The sequence below is a fragment of the Macaca thibetana genome, chromosome 1 (assembly GCF_024542745.1).
Source record: "Macaca thibetana thibetana isolate TM-01 chromosome 1, ASM2454274v1, whole genome shotgun sequence".
NCBI lineage: Eukaryota > Metazoa > Chordata > Mammalia > Primates > Cercopithecidae > Macaca > Macaca thibetana.
Window position 1 is genome coordinate 43,016,328 of NC_065578.1, and position 20,844 is coordinate 43,037,171.

The 20,844-nt window shown below is 44.2% G+C and overlaps 1 protein-coding gene and 1 pseudogene across 6 annotated transcripts in view; one reads left to right on the plus strand and one right to left on the minus strand.

Annotated features, from left to right (window-relative positions):
* The window catches only part of ST3GAL3 (ST3 beta-galactoside alpha-2,3-sialyltransferase 3), a 233,153-nt gene that overhangs the window by 142,618 nt on the left and 69,691 nt on the right, over positions 1 to 20,844 (plus strand). The window lies entirely within an intron of this gene.
* On the minus strand, positions 8,721 to 10,142 carry LOC126959769 (serine hydroxymethyltransferase, cytosolic-like; annotated as a pseudogene).

Genomic DNA, 20,844 nt, shown 5'->3' on the forward strand with positions numbered 1-20,844 from the left:
CAGTGGCATGATTGCAGTTCACTGCAAGCTCCACCTCCCGGGTTCACACCATTCTCTTGCCTCAGCCTCCCAAGTAGCTGGGACTACAGGCACCCGCCACCACACCCGGCCGATTTTTTGTATTTTTAGTAGAGACGGAGTTTCACCGTGTTATCCAGGATGGTCTCCTTTCTCCTGACCTCGTGATCCACCTGCCTCAGCCTCCCAAGGTGCTGGGATTACAGGCATGAGCCGCTGCACCCGGCTTGTTGCCATTTTTTAATTGGTTGTTTACCTTATTGAACTATAAGAGTTTTTTAAACTTCTGGACAGAAGCCCTTTGTCAGATATGTGATTTGCAGATACCTTACTGTCTCTTACCATTCTCTTTACAATGTCTTTCACAGAGCAGAAATTTCTAATCTTGGTAAAGTCTAATATTCTACATTTTCTTTTATGGATTGTGCTTTCAGTATTGCATCTGAGATATCTTTCTCCAGTCTAAGGTCAAGAAGCTTTCTCTTGTTTTATTTCAGAATTTTGAGTTAATTTTTGTGTATATAAAAGATTAGAGTTGCCGGGCACGGTGGCTCACGCCTATAATCCCAGCACTTTGGCAGGCCGAGGCAGGCAGATCACGAGGTCAGGAGATCGAGACCATCCTGGCTAACACGGTGAAAACCCGTCTCTACTAAAAATACAAAAAATTAGCTGGGCGTGGTGGCGGGTGCCTGTAGTCCCAGCTACTCAGGAGGCTGAGGCAGGAAAATGGCGTGAACCCGGGAGGTGGAGCTTGCAGTGAGCTGAGATTGCGTCACTGCACTCCAGCCTGGGCGACAGAGCGAGACTCCGTCTCCAAAAATAAAAAAGATAAGAGTTGAGGTTCACTGGCCGGGCGCAGTGGCTCACACCTGTAATCCCAGCACTTTGGGAGGCTGAGGCGGGCAGATCATGAAGTCAAGAGATCAAGACCATCTGGGCTGACACAGTGAAACCCCATCTCTACTAAAAATACAAAAAATTAGCTGGGTGTGGTGATGTGTGCCTGTAGTCCCATCTACTCGGGAGGCTGAGGCAGAAGATTCGCATTAACCCGGTGGTTTAATGAGCTGGAGGTTGCAATGAGCTGAGATTGCGCCACTGCACTCCAGACAAAGCAAGACTCCCTCTCAAAAAGAAAAAAAGAGTTTATGTTCACTTTTTGCACGTGGATGTTCAGTTGTTCCAGAACCATTTGTTAAAGACTCTGCTTTCTCCTTTGAATTACCTTGGCATGTTTGTCGAAAATCAGTTGAACGTATATGTGTAGGTCTCTTTCTGGACTCCCTAGTCTATTCTGTTGATTTATGACTTTGTGCCAGTATCACTCATACATGGACAGTCTTGTCGTCTGTTACTAAAGACAGTTTTATTTCTTCCTTTTAAATCTGTATGTCTCATTTCCTTTTTCCTGCTTTATTGCGCTGGCTAGATTCTTCAGTACAGTATTAAATAGGTGAGGTGAGAGTGAACAGCCTTGCCTGTTCCCGGTCTTAGGAGGAAAACATCTAGTCTTTTACCATTATGGTGTTAGCTGTAGGTTTTTCATAGATACCCTTTTTTAGGTAGAGGAAGTTCTCTTCTGTTCCTAGTTTCCTGAGAGTGTTTATCATGAATAGATGTTGAATTTTGTCAAATGCTTTTTCTGCATATTTTGGGAAGATCATATGGCTTTTCTTTTTTAGTCTATTAATATGATGAATTACATTGATTTCTTTCTCATTAATTGACTTTGAATGTTGAACCAATCTTTCATTTGTAGGATAAACTTCATTTGGTCTTGGTATATTGTCCTTTTTACACATTGCTGTATTCAATTTGCTAAAATTTTTCAAGGATTTTTGTGTCTGGTTATGAAAGATACTGGTCTGTAGTTTTCTTGTGATGTCTTTAGTTTTGGTAATATAGTAATGCTGGCTTCAGAATAAGCGGGAAAATATTTCTTCATCTTCCTACAAATTTTGTGTGCAATTGGTAATATTTTTCATGAAATGTTTGGTAGAATTCACCAGCAAAATCTAGGCCTGTCTGAAGAAAAAACAGTTTTTTATCTCTATTCTCATGCACCACTGAACACACTTCTGACACCAGATGTGTCACAGTTTTTCTCACACATGAAGCAGTTCTTCAGCAGACCCTACTGTGTGTCCTATAATTCAATTCAGTTCTGACATTATCCACCTGGAGATGGCGTCAGATCCCACAGGTTGACGGCTCAACAGGACCATACCTCACTTCAGATGCTAATCACAAGTAGTAGGTTGTTACCTATACATCTCACCAACCAGCTATAAATTGTGAATTCCAAGACCACCCCCTCTTGGGTTTGATCTGTTTGCTAGAGCAGCTCACAGAATTCGGGGAAACTTGTGTTTATCCATTTGTTATAAAGGATATCACAAAGGATACAGATGAACAGCCAGATGGAAGAGATGCATAGGGCATGGCATGTGGTAAGGGGTTCACCACCCTCAGGGGACCTCCATGTGTTCAGCAGTCTGAAAGCTCTCTGAACCTTGTCCTTTTGGGTTTTTATGGAGGTTTCTATAAACCCTGTGGAGGATTACATAGGCATGATTCATTGCATCATTGACCACTGGTGATCACATCAACCTTCAGCCCTTTCCCATCCCCAGAGGTCAGAGGGTGAGACTGAAAGTTCCAGCCCTCTAATTGCGTGGTTGGTTCCCCTGCCAACCAGCACCCAACATAAGGCTATCCAGAAGTCACCTCATGAGAACAAAAGATGTTCCCATCACCCAGGAAATTTGAAGGAATTTAGCAGCTCTCTGTCAGATGTGCTCTTATCAGTCAGGAAATTACAAAGGTCTTAAGAGCTCTGAGTCAGAAACTAGGGTCAAAGACTAGATATTCGAACAAAAGATTCTCTTAGTGCCCCTATCTGTAAGGATTTTAGGAGCTTTATGTAGGGACCAGGAGCAGAGACCAATATTTATATTTTTTATTATTTCATAGCCTGCACAGTCTTTGTAGGAAGGCTTTTGTTGTTTTTGGTTTCTTTTCGAGACAGAGTTTCTGTTGCTCAGGCTGGAGTACAGTGGCGCGATCTCTGCTTACTGCAACCTTCGCCTCCTGGGTTCAAGCAATTCTTGTGCCTCAGCCTCCCGAGTAGTTGGGATTACAGGTGTGCACCATCACGCCCAGCAAATTTTTGTATTTTTAGTAGAGACGGAGTTTTGCCATGTTTGCTGGGCTGGTCTTGAACTCTTGGCCTCCAGTGATCCACTGGCCTCAGCTTCCCAAAGTGCTGGAATTACAGGCGTGAGCCACCACGCCTAGCCAGGGAAGGTTTTTATTATCATTATTATTACAAATTAAATTTCTTTAATTCTAGAGTTATTCAGGTTTTTCTGTTTCTTCTTTGGTGGCATGTCTTTCAAGGAAGTTTTGCCTTTTTTCTAAGTTGTTGAATTTATTAGCATAAAATTGTGTATAATATTCCCTTATTATTATTTTAATGTCTAGGATAGAGACAGAGTCCTCTCTTTCATGCCTGATATTGGTAATTTGCATTTTTTCTCTCTTTTTCTTAATTCATCTGGTTTGAGGTCTATCATTTTTGATTGGTCCTCTCAAATAACTAGCTTTTAGTTCCATTGGTTCTTGTCTGTTGATATTTTTTCCACTATATCATTGATTTCTGTGCCTATCTTCATTTTTTTATTTTTTCACTTTTCTCTTTGTTGGACTTTAATTTATTGTTTGATTTTTTTCTTAGGCTAGAAGTTAGATCATTGATTTTATTTATTTCTAATATAAACATTGTAATGCTATAAATTTCACTCTATATATTGCATTGACTGCATCTTACAAATTTTGATATGTTGTATTTTTATCTTTGTTGAGTTAAAAATATTATCTAACTTTACTTGTGATTTCTACTTCGGCCCATTAGTTCTTTTGAAGTATTTTTGCTTAATTTCCTAATATTTGTGGGTATTCCAGATATCTTTGTGTTATAGATTTCTGATTTATCTTTGCTGTGATCCAAATATACATTATATGATTTTAATACTTTTAAATTGATTAAAATCTGAGTTATGGGACAAAATATGGTTGATTTTGTTGAATATTCTTTGTGTGCTTGAAAAGAAAATACTTCTGTTTTTGGGTATTCTATAAATGGCAATTAGCTTAGGTTGTTTTATGGTATGTGTCTAGTTTCTTATATCCTTACTGATTTTCTGTACACTTTTTCTAACAATTACTGACAGAGGGGTAATGAAGTCTTCATTTATCAGTTTTTATTTAATTTGTTTTGAAGCTCTGTCATTTGGTGTGTATACACTTAGGATTGTTGTATCCCATTTCTAATAGATTCCTTCATTATTTTGAAATGTCTCTTTTTCTTATTGATAGTCAAATAATTATTGTTGCAAAATCTTCCTTGTTTGATATTAATATAACCACTCTGGCCTCTATAAAATAAGCTGTATTGCGGTGTATGTTTTCCATCCTTTTATTCGGTTGGTGCAAAAGTAATTGTGGTTTTTGCAATTACTTTTGTTTGTGGGAAGGAGCATGTTTGTATTTGCCCTTGAGCTGTCCCAGGGGTGGTTGGGGAGCAGCCTATCTTTTTAACCTATTTGTGTCAGGCAGTCCTCCCACCTCAGCCTCTCAAGTAGCTGAGACCACAAACACATGTCACCATACCCAGGTAATTTTTGTATTTTTTGTAGAGACAAGGCTTTGCCATGTTGTCTAGGCTGGTTTCAAATTCCCATTCTCAAGCAATCTGCCTGCCTCAGCCTCCCAAAGTGCTGGGATTACAGCCATGAGCCACCATGCCCAGCTTATTTATTCTTGTTTGAAATAATCAATTATTTAAAATAATTTAAAAATGAGAGTGGAAGGCAACCTACAGAATGGGAGAAAATATTTGCAAATCATATATCTGATAAGAGGTCAGTGTCCAGAAAATATAGAGAACTTATAATACTCAACAACAACAACAAACTGATTTAAAAATGGGTAGAGAACTTGAATAGACACTTCTCTAAAGAAGATATACAAATGGCCAAAAAGCACATAAAAATGTGCTCAATGTTACTAATCACTAGGGAAAGCCCATGGAGAGTAAAACGCTAGAATCTTTCTAATAACTTTGCCCTACACCATGGTCTAAATGATTATGGCTAAGTGGCTACACAGTATTTTCTTTTTCTAGAGTGATTTTCTAGAGATACCACCTCACATCCATTAGGATACTATGGCTGTTATCCCAAAACCAGAACATAGCAAGTGTTGACAAGCATGTAGAGAAATTAGAATCCTTGTGCACTCCTTGTGGGAATGTAAAATGTATAACAACTGTGGAAAATAGGATGCAGTTCCTAAAAACACTGAAAATAGGATTACCGTATGATCCAGCAATTCCCCTTCTGGGTATATACCAAAAATAATTGAAAACAGGGCTCCAAAGGGTGTTTGTAGCAGGATCATTCATCATTGCCAAAAAGTAGAAGCAACTCAAGTGTTTATTGACAGATGAAAGGGTAAACAAAATGGTATGCATAAGCAGTGGAATGTTATTCAGCCTGAAAAAGGAAGGAAATTCTGACACATATTACAACATGAACGAACCTCGAGGACATTATGCTAAATGAAATGAGCCAGTTAAACAAAAACAAATATCTTGTGATTCCATTCATATGAGGTGCCTAGAGAAATCAAATTCATAGAGACAGAAAGTAGAATGTGGTTTCCATGTGCTGGGAGGAGGCAGGAATAGAGAGTTACTGTATAATAGATATAGAGTTTCTGTTTTGCAAGATGAAAAACCGCTCTGGATATTGGCTACACAGCAGTGTGAAAACAACTAATACTACTGAATTGTACACTTAAAAATGGTTAGGATGGTACATTTTATGTTAGTGCATTTTACTACGGTTCAAACATTTTAAAAGTTTTTTTAATGAGAGGGAAAATTCTTTTATATTTACTCACAAAGTTTTCTTTACTGTTGGTCTTTCTTCCTTTGTGTAAATACATATTTCCATATGGTATCCCTTTTCTTCTGCCTGAAGAACTTCATTTAACATTTCTTGTGGGCAGGTCCGATGACTGTGAAGTCTTTCAGCATTGGTTTGTCTGAACAAGTCTTTATTTTACCTTCAATTTTGAAAGACTTTAAAAAATTTTTTGGCTAAGTATATGCTTCTAGGTTGACGGTCCCCCGTTCTCACTTCTACCACCCCTCCCCCACTACTTTAAATATGTAACTCTATTTACTTGCTTCATTCCTGACAAAACATCTTCTGTCATTCTTACCTATATTCCTTTGTATGTAGTATTTCCATTTTCTTCTGGCTGCCTGTTTAGATTATTCTCTTTACCACTGGTTTCCAGCAATTTTATTATGATGTACTTTGTTGTGGTTTTCTTTTTTTTTTTTTTTTTGACATAGGGATGGAGTTTCACTCTTGTTGCCCAGGTTGGAGTGCAGTGGCACAGTCCTGGCTCAGTGCAACTTCCGCCTCTCGGGTTCAAGCAGTTCTCCTACCTCAGCCTCCGAGTAGCTGGGATTACAGGCATGCACCACCACACCTGGCTAATTTTGTATTTTTAGTAGAGATGGGGTTTCACTATGTTGGCCAGGCTGGTCTTAAACTCCTGACCTCAGGTGATCTACCCGCCTCGGCCTCCCAAAGTGCTGGGGTGTGAGCCACCATGCCCAGCTGTGGTTTTCTTTATATTTACTTGGCTTGGAGTTTATTTAACTCCTCAGATCTATAGGTTCATAGTTTTCTTGTTTGTTTTGTTTTCTTCTTTGTAATCACATTTGGACCTTGTTTACATATTTTCTCAAATATTTTTTCTGCCTCATCTCCTTTCCCAGGATTCAAATTACATGGATGCCATTTTATTTGTCCCACAGGTCACTGATGCTCTGGATTTTTGTTTTTCAATCTTTTTTCTCTCTCTACTTCATTTTGAATAGTTTATATTGGTACGTCTTCACATTTATAGCTTTTTCTTTTATAGCATTTAATCATTTGTTAATTCCACCTGGTATATTATTATGTCAAATACTGTGTTTTTAATCTCTGTAGGTTCCATTTAGGTCTTTCTATATCTTCTGTTTCATTTCTTACTATGTTTGTGTTTTCTTCTGCCTTCTTGAACATTTTGAGAGTTATTGGCAAATTGCCCTTCATAGCAATTTTGGGATTTACATACACGCATAGTAGATTATGATGGTGCCATCCTTTGTTTTTTTCTGTTTTACAGTTTTGTTATTTATATTTAAATTATTAGGCCAGGCGCGGTGGCTCAAGCCTGTAATCCCAGCACTTTGGGAGGCCAAGACAGGCGGATCACGAGGTCAGGAGATCGAGACCATCCTGGCTAACACGGTGAAACCCCATCTCTACTAAAAAATACAAAAACCTAGCCGGGCGAGCTGGCGGGCGCCTGTAGTCCCAGCTACTCGGGAGGCTGAGGCAGGAGAATGGCATGAACCCAGGAGGCGGAGCTTGCAGTGAGCTGAGATCTGGCCACTGCACTCTAGTCTGGGCAACAAAGCGAGACTCTGTCTCAACAACAACAACAACAACAACAACAAAATTATTAATGCATCTATTTTTGGTTTTGTGTGTTAGGAATGAGATTGAGTTCTAGGTTTTTTTTTTTTTTTTCATATGGGTAGCTAGTATTTCTTGGTATTTTGATCACAAAATAAGTAAATTCAAGGTTTTGATTTCTGTAGCATCAATATTTTGACAGAAAAGAACTTGATAAAACTCTTTTTGATGTGTTAATTTTGACATCTACAAAAACAAGCCATTAAATATTACCTTTTTTAACTTTTTAAGAAATTAATTTGAGTTCAAATATTTTTGAAATATAAAAATTATGTTTTTAAAGCTATAATTCTTGTAGACATTCTGTGGTTAAAAATTTGATTGTGCTTATTAAAAATGGTCACATATGTTTTGCACTCCAGCGATGTGAAAATAAAGTTTCTTTGGGAAGGTGACATTTGGTTTCCTGATTATGGGAGGGAGTTGGTTATCTCAGATGGAGCAGGAATGGTTGATTCTCACACCAGGATGGGACTGGGATTCCCCAGGATGGAGGGAGGAGACCCTTTCTACACCATACTTTGAGCTACTGACAGCAAAACCCTCCCACCATACTGGGTGCACCTTGTGTACACTTGACTAATGTACACTTCTGATTTACGGCACATAGCAGAGGCTTCGAGGCGAATTCCGTTCTCGTTTGGCATGCTGCTGGGTAACAAGATAGTAAGAGTGGCAGTTTGTACAAGCTGTGGACAGGGACATTTCCTTTCTGCTGCAGCAAGGCAAAGGAAAGCCCAGGGAGAGTAAAACGCTAGAATCTTTCTAATAGCTTTCTAACAGCTTTGCCCTACACCATGGTCTAAATGGTCTAAATGGCTACACAGTATTTTATTTTTCTAGAATAATTTTATCCAGCTGTGAGAAAGCCAGGTTCAAATTAAAAACTTTTAATAACCTGTCCCAGAATTACTAACAATGAGACTTAAACAAATTTTGATTTGTGAAGAAAACATGAAAAAAGTCCAAAAGAAGCCCCCTCAAAGGACAGAAGTGCCAGTAGGTCCCTTGTGGGGCAGTTTGTACATCTCTCAAGGGGGTCCTCCAGCAGGCAGCTTCCTCTGTGGCGCCAGGTGCGTCCAGGGTGGGCCGGCTCCTTTAGAAGTTAGGCAGGCCAGGCAGAGGGAAGAGAGAGTGAAGCTCTCGACCTCCTCCCAGAGAGCCTGCATGCCCCCCCGGTATTTATCCCCTGCCAGTCTCTCCTTGAACTCTTTCAGGGTGGCTCCAATGCCAACGTTGCTGTAGATCTGCAGGGGTTAGCTTTAACCCTGTTTGGATAAAGTGGGCTACTTTTTGGAAGTCTTTTTCCAAAAGTCCGAGGGATGTCAGTGCTGGCGTCCCCAGCCGCAGTCCACTGGGCCGTGGAGCGCTTCTGTCACCTGGGCAGGTGTTCTTGTTGCAGGCAATAGAACAGGCTTCTAGGACCTTCTCAGCCCTTCTGCCATCTGTGCCTTTGATTGAATGGAGATCCACGAGGATCAAATGGTTGTCAGAACCACCTGTGACTGTTTTGCAGCCCAGCTCTGTCAGTGCCTCAGACAGAGCCCTGCAGTTGGCCACCACCTGGTGCTGATAAACTTCAAATTCCAGAGTCACAGCTTGCTTCAGGGTCACAGCAACCCCAGCAATGGCATGGTTGTGGGGACCTCCCTGAAGGCCAGGGAACACAGCAGAGTTGATGAGAGACTCCAGGTAGTACAGAATCTTTTTGCCAGTCTTGGGATCCATACGTTGCACTCCTTTCCCGTAGATCATGCCGGTTCAGCAGCCTCTCAGGTTCTTGTGAGTGGTGGTGGTCAGCACGTGGCAGTGTTTAAATGGGGAGGGCACCACACCAGCTGCCACCAGCCTGCTGATATGTGCCATGTCCACCATGAGATACACTCCATTCTCATCTACAGTCTTTCCGCAGGCGGGCATAGTCCAGGTTTTAGGAGCAGCAGCTGGTTCCTGCAGTGATCAGCTTCAGGTGGAAAAGGCGGGCATTCTCCTCCAGCTGGCCATAGTTGATGTAGCCAGTGTCTGGGTTCACCTTATAGGGCATAGATTCAAAGAAGATGGATGTGGCAGAGATTTTCTTCTTGTCTGTCATGAACCCGTGGGTCAGGTGGCCCCCATCTGGCAGGTCCAGGCCCAGTGTACACTCGAAGTTTGCAGGGGAGCCTGAGCAAGGCTGGACATTGACCCCCCAGCACTGTGGGTCCAGCTTATAGGCCTGCAGGGCTCACTTCTGACAGAGGGTTTCCAGCTCATCAGTAAACTCAGTCCTGCCTTAGTATCTCTGGCCCGGGTACCCCTCAGAGTATTTGTTATTTAAGCAAGAGCCTAGGGCCTCCAAAACTGCTCGGCTGGCAAAATTCTCTGAGGTAATCAGCTGCAATCCAACCCTCTGCCAGTACTCTCCTTCTTAATGATGTTGTAAACCTCAACATCGCTGTCTTTGAGGGGCTGCGCCAGCATCTTGTCATGTGAGGACCACAGGTCAGCATCCTTGTGGGCCCCATTGACTGGCATCGCCATTGCATGGGTTCGAAGCTGCCAGAACATGACCCTGCACACGTGCCTAGCCTCAGTCCCACGCCACCGCCAGTGCCACCAGAGTCCCAGATCCGCAGACCCAATGCCCCGCACACTGCCACGCGCCAACCATGTGACTTGTCGCACCAACCCCAAATCCCAAACTTGGTGCAGGACTGCTAGTGCTCTGCTAGGTGCACCCCTCGCACCAGGCTTAGGCTTGACCTAAATCTTACCTTTTAAAAAAAATTCCCAAATGCTGTGTGAAGCATACATTCTCTTTTCCTATGGTTCACTCTTCCCTGAATGACCCACCTAGTCATTGACTCCCATCCCTAGGTGCAGACTAGGGAGCAGGCAGTGTAAAGGAAGGGGTGCCGATGTGCCCGCCCGTCCAGACCAAAGTCCTGCTTCTCTGGGAAGCTAGCCTGTTTGCTGTCACACTTTTGTACTCTCTGCTGAAAAGGCCTCCTTTTCTCCCTCGAATATTGCTCACTTGGATACATCTTCCTCTAATTAGAGAGATGGGGAGGGGATGGCAGTAGGTCCAAAGGAACTCAGATTTATTGAGCACTTGTTTTACTCCAAATTTTGAGTTAGGGCTTTTCGATCTGTTTGGTCTCATGGAATGCAAAGTCTTCCCTTACCTAGAAATACACTCCATTACTCTTTCCCCTACCCTGTGCACCACCGCAGTGCCTCACACATAGCTTTGTTATTATGTACATAACTATTGGCTGGTATTTATTCTCCCATAGAGACTGTGAACTTCTCGCACAGAGGCATGGTCTATTCATGGCCGCCAACACCTAGCAGAGCCTTTAGCACACAGTAGACACTTGGCATTTGTATTGCGAATGGAAATTAATTCTGCCCTCCAGAGATTGAGAATGTAAGGATGTGGGAAATGTTGATAAGACACTCTTTTAGTGGAGAGAGTTACTGAAGAAAACTATTGTGACATATTCCAATATATGATAGATTGAAAGGAGATGAAGATTTGGAGACTGAAAGTTCTCACAGCTTTCTCACTTCACAGGCTGCGTGATCTTGGAAAAGTCTGAGCCTTACTTCACTCATTAGTCAAGAGAATGAAATGAGAGGATGTGTCTTGGGGCCATAAATGTTAGATCATTTCAACAACATTTAATGTTAGACACTTAATTGAGTGAATTCTGTTTTCTCAGTAGCTTTCTTTATAATTAGATAAGTTATTTTTCAGGAAGAAAAATAAAGATCCTAGAGTAGGTCACAGTAAACATTTTGAATGTTTTCTTTAAAAAGAAAAAATATAACTCGTAAAACCTAAATTGACACATAATTGGCATACCCCATTTTCCTGCGAATATTTTGCCTCATACATTTGAGTGGCTGTTTGTGCTTTGGTGAAAGACATGATTGAGTGTCATATCTTTTAGTTGGTGGTCAGTGGGGCCACTCAGTATTGGGAGAAAGTGAGGTGCCTACAGGCTAAGCCTGTGGCCAACAGTTTCAGCAGAAAGCAGAGCCCTAATCCATGCCACGTCCGTGCTGCAGAGTGATACTAGCAGCAGTGACAATGATAGCTCACACCTACTGATGTTTACTTTGGATCAGGTCCCGTGCTGAAACTTTTTCCTATTTCTTCTGTTTTAATTCTCCCAACAATTGTATAATGAGACTAACCCTTGTTAGTCAAGTTTTAAATACGAGGAACTAGAGGCATAGAGAAGTCAAGCAGTTTGCCCGAGGTCACACAGATAGGAAGTGATAAAACTAGGTTTTGAACCCAAGCCCACATATTTAACAACCGCTCTCTACTTCCTCTCACAGCTGCTGTTTCATGGGCAGGCTGGCTAGTGGCCAAAGTACCGAGGCCTACCAGATGCCTGGTAGTAGCTAATGAGGTGCTGATGTGGAAATGGTTCCCTTACCCAGCTCTACAGAGGAAAACCACACTTCTCTTGAGATGCATTTTGTTTTAGGAAGGCTGGAGTGTGTGGTATGTATCTGTGACTGTGCGTCTGTGATTCACATACTGCTAAGGAATCATTGCTGTGGTCCAAGCTGGCTGAGTTTCCACAGTGCAAAGATGGCCCTTGAAACTTTGCAGAGCTCTGAAGCAGGAAGTCTAGAGAGTTGACACACAGTCCCAGCTGCCTGATTTGGGACCCTTGCATGAGAAGGTACAGGAGACCTATTGCACTGCCCTGGGGACTTTGAAAGCTTGTGGGCTCCTGGCCAGTGTAGCTGAGTATCTGGTATCCCCACATTACAAAGCCCCTCCGTCTCTGCCCTTCCAGAAAAAGATTCTGGGATTTTTATCACTACAACACCAGGGAGGAGTGGTAAGATTGAGAGGCATCCTTGACAAATTTTGTCCCATACCATAAATTACGGAGGAGAATAGAATACCATCTACTTCTCTACTTCTGCAGAATTGTTGTCCTTCTAGGCTGAGAGCACACTGGGCACTCCCATACCCCCACCAGGAATGTGCAAGACTTGCTACAGTTACCTTCTCCGCTCCCTCATGTCCCTCTAACTCTTAATCCATGTAGTCTGGCCTCCACTCTCACTTCTCTCCTCCTCAGAATGCTCTAATCCAGACCACCAAAAAGCACTGACAAATCCGACAGATAGATAGTCCTTCTCTTTTTATGATGTCTCTGAAGCATTTGGCAGTATTGATCTCTTCCTCCATTTTGAAACTCTCTCTTCTCCTTAATTCTTTGTTCAAACTCCCTCCCAGTTCTCCTGCCTCTCTGTTCCTTCTCAGTCTCTATTGCAGGAGATCTTCTTTTCCTGTACTCGTCCTTACATGTTGGTGTTTGCCGGGTTTCAGTTATAGCTCTCCTCTCTTCTCACTCCACTGCTTTAGCTAACATCGTATGTGCTGATGACTCTCAATCTCTCTAGCCTACATCTCTACTGATCTTTAGACCCAAATACCAAACTTCCTGCTGGACAGCTCCACTTGGATGACTCAAAAGCATCTCAAGTTCAGTGTATCCAACTCACCGAATTTCCAACAAATCTAATCAGCCTATGTTCTTATTTCAGGAAATGGCACCACTATCCATTCTCACCCAAGCAAGAAATCTGGGAGTTATTCTTTCTCCTTCCCCTCTCAACCAGATATCTAATGAGTCATCAAGTCCTGGCACTTGTGTACTGTCTTCTTTCTGAGGTCAGTTCCTTCCCCTGAGCCCTGATTCTCCAACCTCTGTCACCTCTGCAGGAACCCGGATCTTCATTCTCTTCACTGTTTCCTTCTTATCACTATTTAATCATATTCAGGTCTCTCTCATCGCTTAAAAACTTGCCACATTGATCCTATTATTCTGTAAACTCATTCAACAAAGTGTCAGATATTTTTCTAGGTGCTATAGCTTCAGCACTGCATAAGTTACATAAAACCTCTCCCTTCAGAGATCTTACATTCCACTGGCAGACACAGATAACCTGTGCACATAAAGTGTCACGCCATTTTTAGAGCACCTACTGTGTGCCAGCCACTGTGCCACCGTATTTCATTTCATTTAGCCTTTACAATGGGAGCCAATCATAATTCCAAAAGACACAATCACGAACGCCGTAGTCCCAAATGCTGAAATCCTAAAAGATCAGTCGGGCGTGATGGCTCACGCCTCTGATCCCATCATTTTGGCTGGCCAGGGCGGGTGGATCACCTGACGTCAAGAGTTTGAGACCAGCCTGACCAACATGGTGAAACCCTGTTTCTAATACAAATACAAAAATTAGCCATTCATGGTGGTGGGCGCCTGTAATCCCAACTACTCGGAAGGCTGAGGCAGGAGAATCACTTGAACCCGGGAGGCGTAGGTGGTAGTGAGCCAAGATCACACCATTGCATTCCAGCCTGAGCGACAGTGCGAGACTCTGTTTCAAAAAAAATATTAAATTAAAATTTAAAAAAAAGGAAATCCTAAAAGATGAGAATCCCAAAAAGTCTAAAACCCTGAAAATCACAATTCTGAAAGATTAAAATCTTGAAAACATCTTTCTGGAAAAAAATAATTTTTAAAATTATTTAAAATATATTTATTTACATTCTTAAAAGGGGATTTATTTGATAAACGTAAAAACATTACAGAACACTTCATAGGCCACTTTACACAATGAAATGGGCAATAATAACATACATATTTTATTGCCTAGCATAAACAGGTATACTAATGAGAGGCATGAACAGGTTACTAATGACAGTCACATGGATATCACAGGAACAGGCAAACTGTTCATAAAGAAATAGGTACAAAGGGACATGTATGAACACATTTCACTATAGTTGGTAATTGTGTACACCCAGGTTGACAACTGCGGTCATCTGAAATACTGTGACAGACATCTGAAATACCGTGACTGATCTCATCACAGTCTTTTGTCGAGATCAGTCAAAAGTCACAGTGGGTCACTACTGCGTATGCAGTTGTTCAAAGAGCCAAGATCTTAAGAAATTTTATCTTTCACAAATGCATGTATCCAAAAAGGACATCTCTTTTTGAGGAAGTTTCAGTGGTTTTACATACATGCACAGTCGTTACACACACAGTCAATGTGATAATGCACTTTTATGGAGTCAAATTTGCAAAATCCCTTTATAACAACCCCACGAAGTAAGTATTGTTATACCCATTTTGTAGATGGGAAAGCTAACGACTTGCTCAAGGTCATGGTAGCACAGAGCCAGGAATCAAACCCACCAACCCCACCCTATGTCCTGAATCGAGGCTCTGAACCATGGACCTGGAGGGTAATACAGATTCCTTTTGTTTGGAGAGTGTTTTAAATATTTTCGGTAGGTACCCACTGCGGTGAAATCCTTGGGTACAGGCCTTTCCGGGAAGAGCAGAGTGCTCTATAACTAATGCTTCTCTGCAGAGTGTCTTAAGAGTAGCCTGCATAGGCTAGACAACCTCAGTGCCTGTCCATGACCTGGACTCCAGCTTACAGCTGGAGGAATTGCCGTTTATGTCCTGTCCTTTTCCCTGCCCACCATTTTTTTTTTTTTTCATATATTCCTTAGCGTCAGGTGTTGGAACCACCTCTGGGAACTCATCCATGTTCTGCTTTTAAATTAATTCCACATCTTGCCTGAGCTTACTGCCTCCTCCATTATTTAAGGAATTTAGCCTGCCAGTTCCCTATAATGGTACACCCCATCTCTTTCCTCTTTGCTCTATCTTCCAGTTCTCATAGGTGGAGCTGCAGTAGACATCCAGAAGTTGCGGGATTTTTTTTTTAGATCTCCTTCCCAGATGACTAGGGACCCACACTTGTTTGCAAAGGTGAATCCTGCAGACCTAGCTGGTTATAAATCCATCTGCTCTAGAAATTCTAGGCCTCAACCTGCTCTTTCTGATGGTATCAGAGTACATTGTTTCTCCTACCCCAGGACAGGACCTGAGGAGCTACATCTTACCCCTTTCTTATCCCTTTCTAACTTATCCCTTTCTAACTTGCCAGGTGAATGACAGGCAAAGCCTTGGTAGAATGTCCCAGACAGGCAAAAGGCAGTTTGGAACCTGTTGTGTGCTGTAGAATCCAAGGTGATTTGAACTGGTCTGCCACAATATTTTTGAGATACTGGAAATAAGGTTTTTGAAAACATTTATGACAATTAGAGTCAGTTTATGTTCCTTAATCTAATAAATAAAAAATAGGCCTGGCACAGTGGCATGCACCTATGGTCTCAGCTATTTGTTACCAAAAAAAAAAAAGAAAAAAAAACTTTTAAAAATGGAGCATATATTTTATATGTTTCCTTCCTTCCTTCCTTCCTTCCTTCCTTCCTTCCTTCCTTCCTTCCTTCCTTCCTTCCCTCCTTCCCTCTCTCCCTCCCTCCCTCCCAGCCTGCCTGCCCGCCCGCCCGCCCGCCCGCCCGCCTCCTTCCTTCCTTCCTTCCTTCCTTCCTTCCTTCCTTCCTTCCTTCCTTCCTTCCTTCCTTCCTTCCCTCCTTCCTTCCTTTGAGTCTTGCTCTGTTGCCCAGGCTGGAATGCAATGGTGTGATCTCGGCTCACTGCAACCTCCGCCTCCCAGGTTTAAGCGATTCTCCCACCTCAGCCTCCCAAGTAGCTAGGATTACAGGTGCCCGCCACCATGCCCAGCTAATTTTTGTATCTTTAGTAGAAACAGGGCTTCACCATGATGGCCAGGTTGGTCTCGAACTCCTGACCTCAGGTGATCCACCTGCCTCAGCCTCCCAAAGTGCTGGGATTACAGGCATGAGCCACCACACCTGGCCTTATTTAATTTTTCTAGTAATTCATTTTTATTCTGTTTTATAAAATTATCATTCTGTGACAAAATAGAAATTTAAAAAGCAAAACCAACGGATCCTTCTTCACAGATGGTTTGAGAAGTTTTGGACTGTAGTGGAAAGAGAACAGGTTTTGGAAGTGAATAGGGCTGGGTTGCTCAACCTCTCTGAGCCTCACCTTCCTCATCTGTACCTACCTTCCCCAGAGCTAAGAGAAATGGTGCATGGAGACAAACACATATCCAGGCATATGTGCTCTGCCAGAGGTGAGGACAGAGGGTTGTGGGGGCACAGAGAAGGTCCTTCAGCTGGAGGAGTGATGAGAGATTGACTGGGGAGACGTCCTGGTGAAGGCGATGCCTGAGCTATGCTGGGAAGGGTGGGGCTTCGGCAGCAAGACCAGACACACTGGTGGGGGCAGCTTCCTCCTTTGCAGACCAGTTCCAGCCTAAGAGCAGGAGCTGTAGGGGTGCTTAGAAGCGCAGTCCCTGGTGAGAGCATGCAGGCTGGCTGCATTCCTGTGGTATTTGAGGATTGATCTTGTCAGATTAGCAGCTTTGCTTTTTTTGGTTCAGGTACAAGATCCCCACGTGGGGAGTTCTTGCTGCTTGTGAGGAGCAGAAGCTGGTGAAAGCACAGAACGTGATCCTGGCCCTCCTCCCGAGCTGTGTGAGGCTCCCAGCCAGGAGCAAGCAGCTCTGCGAGTTCCTCAGTGAGAGGGAAGGCCCAGGTCTGAGCTCCACCCACACAAGTCCCAGCGGTGAGGCAGCAGCTCAGCAGAGAGCAAGATGCTGGCACCTTCAGGACTGTGTCTTGCTTTCCCTACTCTGTCTGCACCTGGGGACACAGGTCACTCTATAACTGGTCTCCCCAAATAAATAGCCAGAGCTAGAGGGGAGAAGGAGGGCTGAAGCCTCGCCTCCCCACTGTGGAGGCAGGACAGCAGTCTATGCCTGCCTCCCATGATGAGGGCCCTTGGCTCTGCCTTCTGCCCTGACACAGGCAAAGAGTCCAGATCCAGGCAAATGAAGTGTCAGAGGGAAGCCACGGCCCTATGCAGGGATCCTGAGTTCAGTGAATCTCTCAGGAGAGAGGTCTGGGCTAGAAGAAAACAAATTGCAGGTAGGTCCATATACAACCCCCAGAGCGTGGACGAGATTGTCCAGGGATGATGTGGCGAGTATTGGGCCACATGGCCTCTGTTCACAGGAGTTCCTGGTCAGGGAAACACACACCTGATAGGTGGCAGCAGCACGAAAGCAGGCCTGTCGGCAGCTGGCCCTGTGACATCTTTGTGGCCCTTGTGTTGGGATAGACCCATCCTCTCTCCCTGGGTTCCAAGGGCTTAGTGTGGGGAAGTTTCCCGCAGCGGACAACTTCCGAACATAGTTTGAAAACAGAAGATTGGGGCTGGTCATGGTGGCGACCAGCCTGACTGACATGGAGAAACCCCATCTCTAGTAAAAATACAAAATTAGCCAGGTGTGGTGGCACATGCCTGTAATCCCAGCTACTCAGGAGGCTGAGGCAGGAGAATCGCTTGAACCCGGAAGGTGAAGGTTGCAGTGAGCCGAGATCACGCCATTGCACTCCAGCCTGGGAGACAGAGCGAGACTCCATCTCAAAAAAAAAGAAAAAGAAAACAGATGATTGGAAAAACAAAGTGACACCTTTTGGTTTGCTGCTCAGCCCCTTCAGATAGTGTGTCTGGGCCAGAGGCCAATTGCCGTTTGCAGAACTTGCTCTAAGCAGCAAATGCCCAAATGGAGCAAGTCCTCCAAATGGAGCAAGGCGTGTGCTTGAGGCCTGAGCTCGGAGACCAGCTCTGATGAGGGGTGGCTCTGCCTGCTGTTTCCACTGGCCTTGCTCCCATGTGTCCAGGGTGACTGTGATCAGTGAGGGTCCGGCCAGGTTAAGGGCTGTCGCCACCACATTCCCCGTCTCCATCACCCATCCTCATTCGTACCTTGAGACCAGCAAGAGGGATTAAGGGCAGGACTCTGCCAGCTATATGTTCACCCTTAGGCCACTTCTGACCATCCCAAACCCCCTGCCTCTGTCCCTGTGCTCTTCTCTTTCTGCCCTGTGGCTGTTGCACACACAGGGGCCCCTGATACCCAAGTCCCTTCCTCCGAAGGGCTTCTCTCTGCCCCTCCCTACCCCTGAGGGAGTATGCAAGGAGAACTGGTTGGATCAGGCCCCATGAGCTCATATGGGCCTCCTGATGGAAAGAATCCTTCCTCCTGACCTTTTTTAACATGGTCAGCAGCTGCCTCTGATTTAACCAGTTCTGCCTGTAGCCTAGTCATTTTGGGGGCAAAATGAAGAAAAGTGCAAGAGGCAGTAGGGCAGAGCACAGCACACCGTGACCCACACTCAAGGCTGTGGGGAAAGCCAGCTCATCCAGGAGGCCTGGGCTCCTGACACAGTCCTGTCTCCAGTGGGCCCGCTCCGGGAAAGTTGCCAACTCTCATAGAGATGCATTTCTTTGCTACCACTCAGATTATTGAGAGGAAACACAGGGTTCAGAGACCCCCATGTGGCCAAGGAAAGCTGTCGGCAAAGGCACAGCTGCATGTAGAGTGCAGGTTCAGGAGCAAAGGGTGAGCCTGGTTCTATCCATCTCTGATCCAGTCCTCGTCAGGTACTCCACAGAGGAGCATTTGCTAAAGGAAGAAAGGTAGGACCGGCCATTTCTGCCATTCATCTGGATCCCAAGGGCCATCCTTCATGAGCAGCAGGTCTCTTCCTGTCTAGCCATGAGCCCCTTTCCCTAACCCCTGGAGTGCTAGATGCAGAAAGGGAGGGCAGTGGAGGGATGTGGGCTATGTGGGTTACAGCCACCATGTTCTCCCTAGCCAGAGGTTGATCATTTTTTCCAGCCTGTGACTGGGCCTAATTTCAGACCTTTTCTGAGTGTAGGCCTAGATTTCAGGAAATAGAGAGCTTTTGAGCTGAGGCAAAAGTGGTCTTACTGTGCTTAAACTGTTATCTGTTGGCACTGCAGTGAGGCTGGTCAGAGGAAGAGGGGTACATCTTTACCACCTGGCCTCACCGCTGTTTCACCGATCCCTGTGGCTGGACCTTGTGTGCCTGTGCCAGGTTCACAGCATCTCCTTCCTGCTTTCTCAGCAAAGATGGAATACAGCTGGGAGCTCCTCTGCCTCAGTCTGGGGAGGTGAAAAGAACTTAGGTTTTGAAATCAGGCAAGCCTGGGTTAGAATCCCAACTTTGCCACTTTGCTAGCTGTATAACCTTGGACAAGCCCTTAGTCATGTTAAACATCAGCCTCCTTATCTGCAAAATGCGAATAACAGCCCCCATCTCATGGGCATTTATGGGGATTACACAAGATAATGTCCATGATATGTGTGGCCTGGTGCCTGGCATGCAGCGAGTGCTTCGTCTGGGTTGGTAAGTGTGGTTCTGTCTTTATGCCCTGACTGCCTCAACTCTCATGGAGACCTTCCAGTAATATGTCTTGGTGTGGAGCTGTCAGGACTTGTATAGACTGCATACAAACCCAGGTGATTGGCATTTGTTGATACAGAAATACTTCCACATATCGGGAAATGTGGCTTTTGGCAACTCCAGCTACACAGGATGCAACTGATGACTTGTAATTTATGCTGATGCATAAATTTAATTTAAGCTGATGCTTAAATTAATAAATTAAATTAATAATTTAAGCTGATGCTTCCTGGTGCCCTAACCCCTAGATGCCAATGCCCTACTAACCCATAGTCTTTTATGCCTTCCTGCTGTGCCTGCTAGTCCCCCAGCCTGGAGTGCTTCTCCATATTCTTTGCCTTAAGAACTACTGCTTTGGCCGGGCGCAGTAGCTCACACCTGTAATCCCAGCACTTTGGGAGGCCAAGGCAGGCGGATCACCTAAGGTCAGGAGTTCGAGACCAGCCTGATCAACGTGGAGAAACCCCATCTCTACTAAAGACACAAAATTAGCCGGGCATGTTGGTACATGCCTGTAATCCCAGCTACTCAGGAGGCTGAGGCAGGAGAATCGCTTGAACTCGGGAGGCAGAGGTTGTGGTGAGCCAAGATCACGCCATTGCACTCCAGCCTGGGCAACAAGAGCGAAACTCCGTATCAAAAAAAAAAGAAAAGAAAAGAAAAGAAAACTACTGCTTTTACTTCAATGAGTAATTTGAATGTTGCCTGGCATCAAGGCAGGTGCTCAGCTTGGCCAGCTTCCCACATGCATGTGCTGTCTGGAGTGTCCGTCCTCACATTCTCCGCCTTTAAAACTCCAGCTCAGATGTCACCTTCCCTGTGAAGCTTTTCCTGCCCTGGAGCTCCCCCAGCTCTGTGTGCACCTCTCTCTGTAACAGTTCTGTGTATATTGCATTGTAGTTCCATCCTGAGACCTATACTGATCCTTGTCTAATTTTTACCTCTATCTTACCCTCCATCACCACTTGGTGA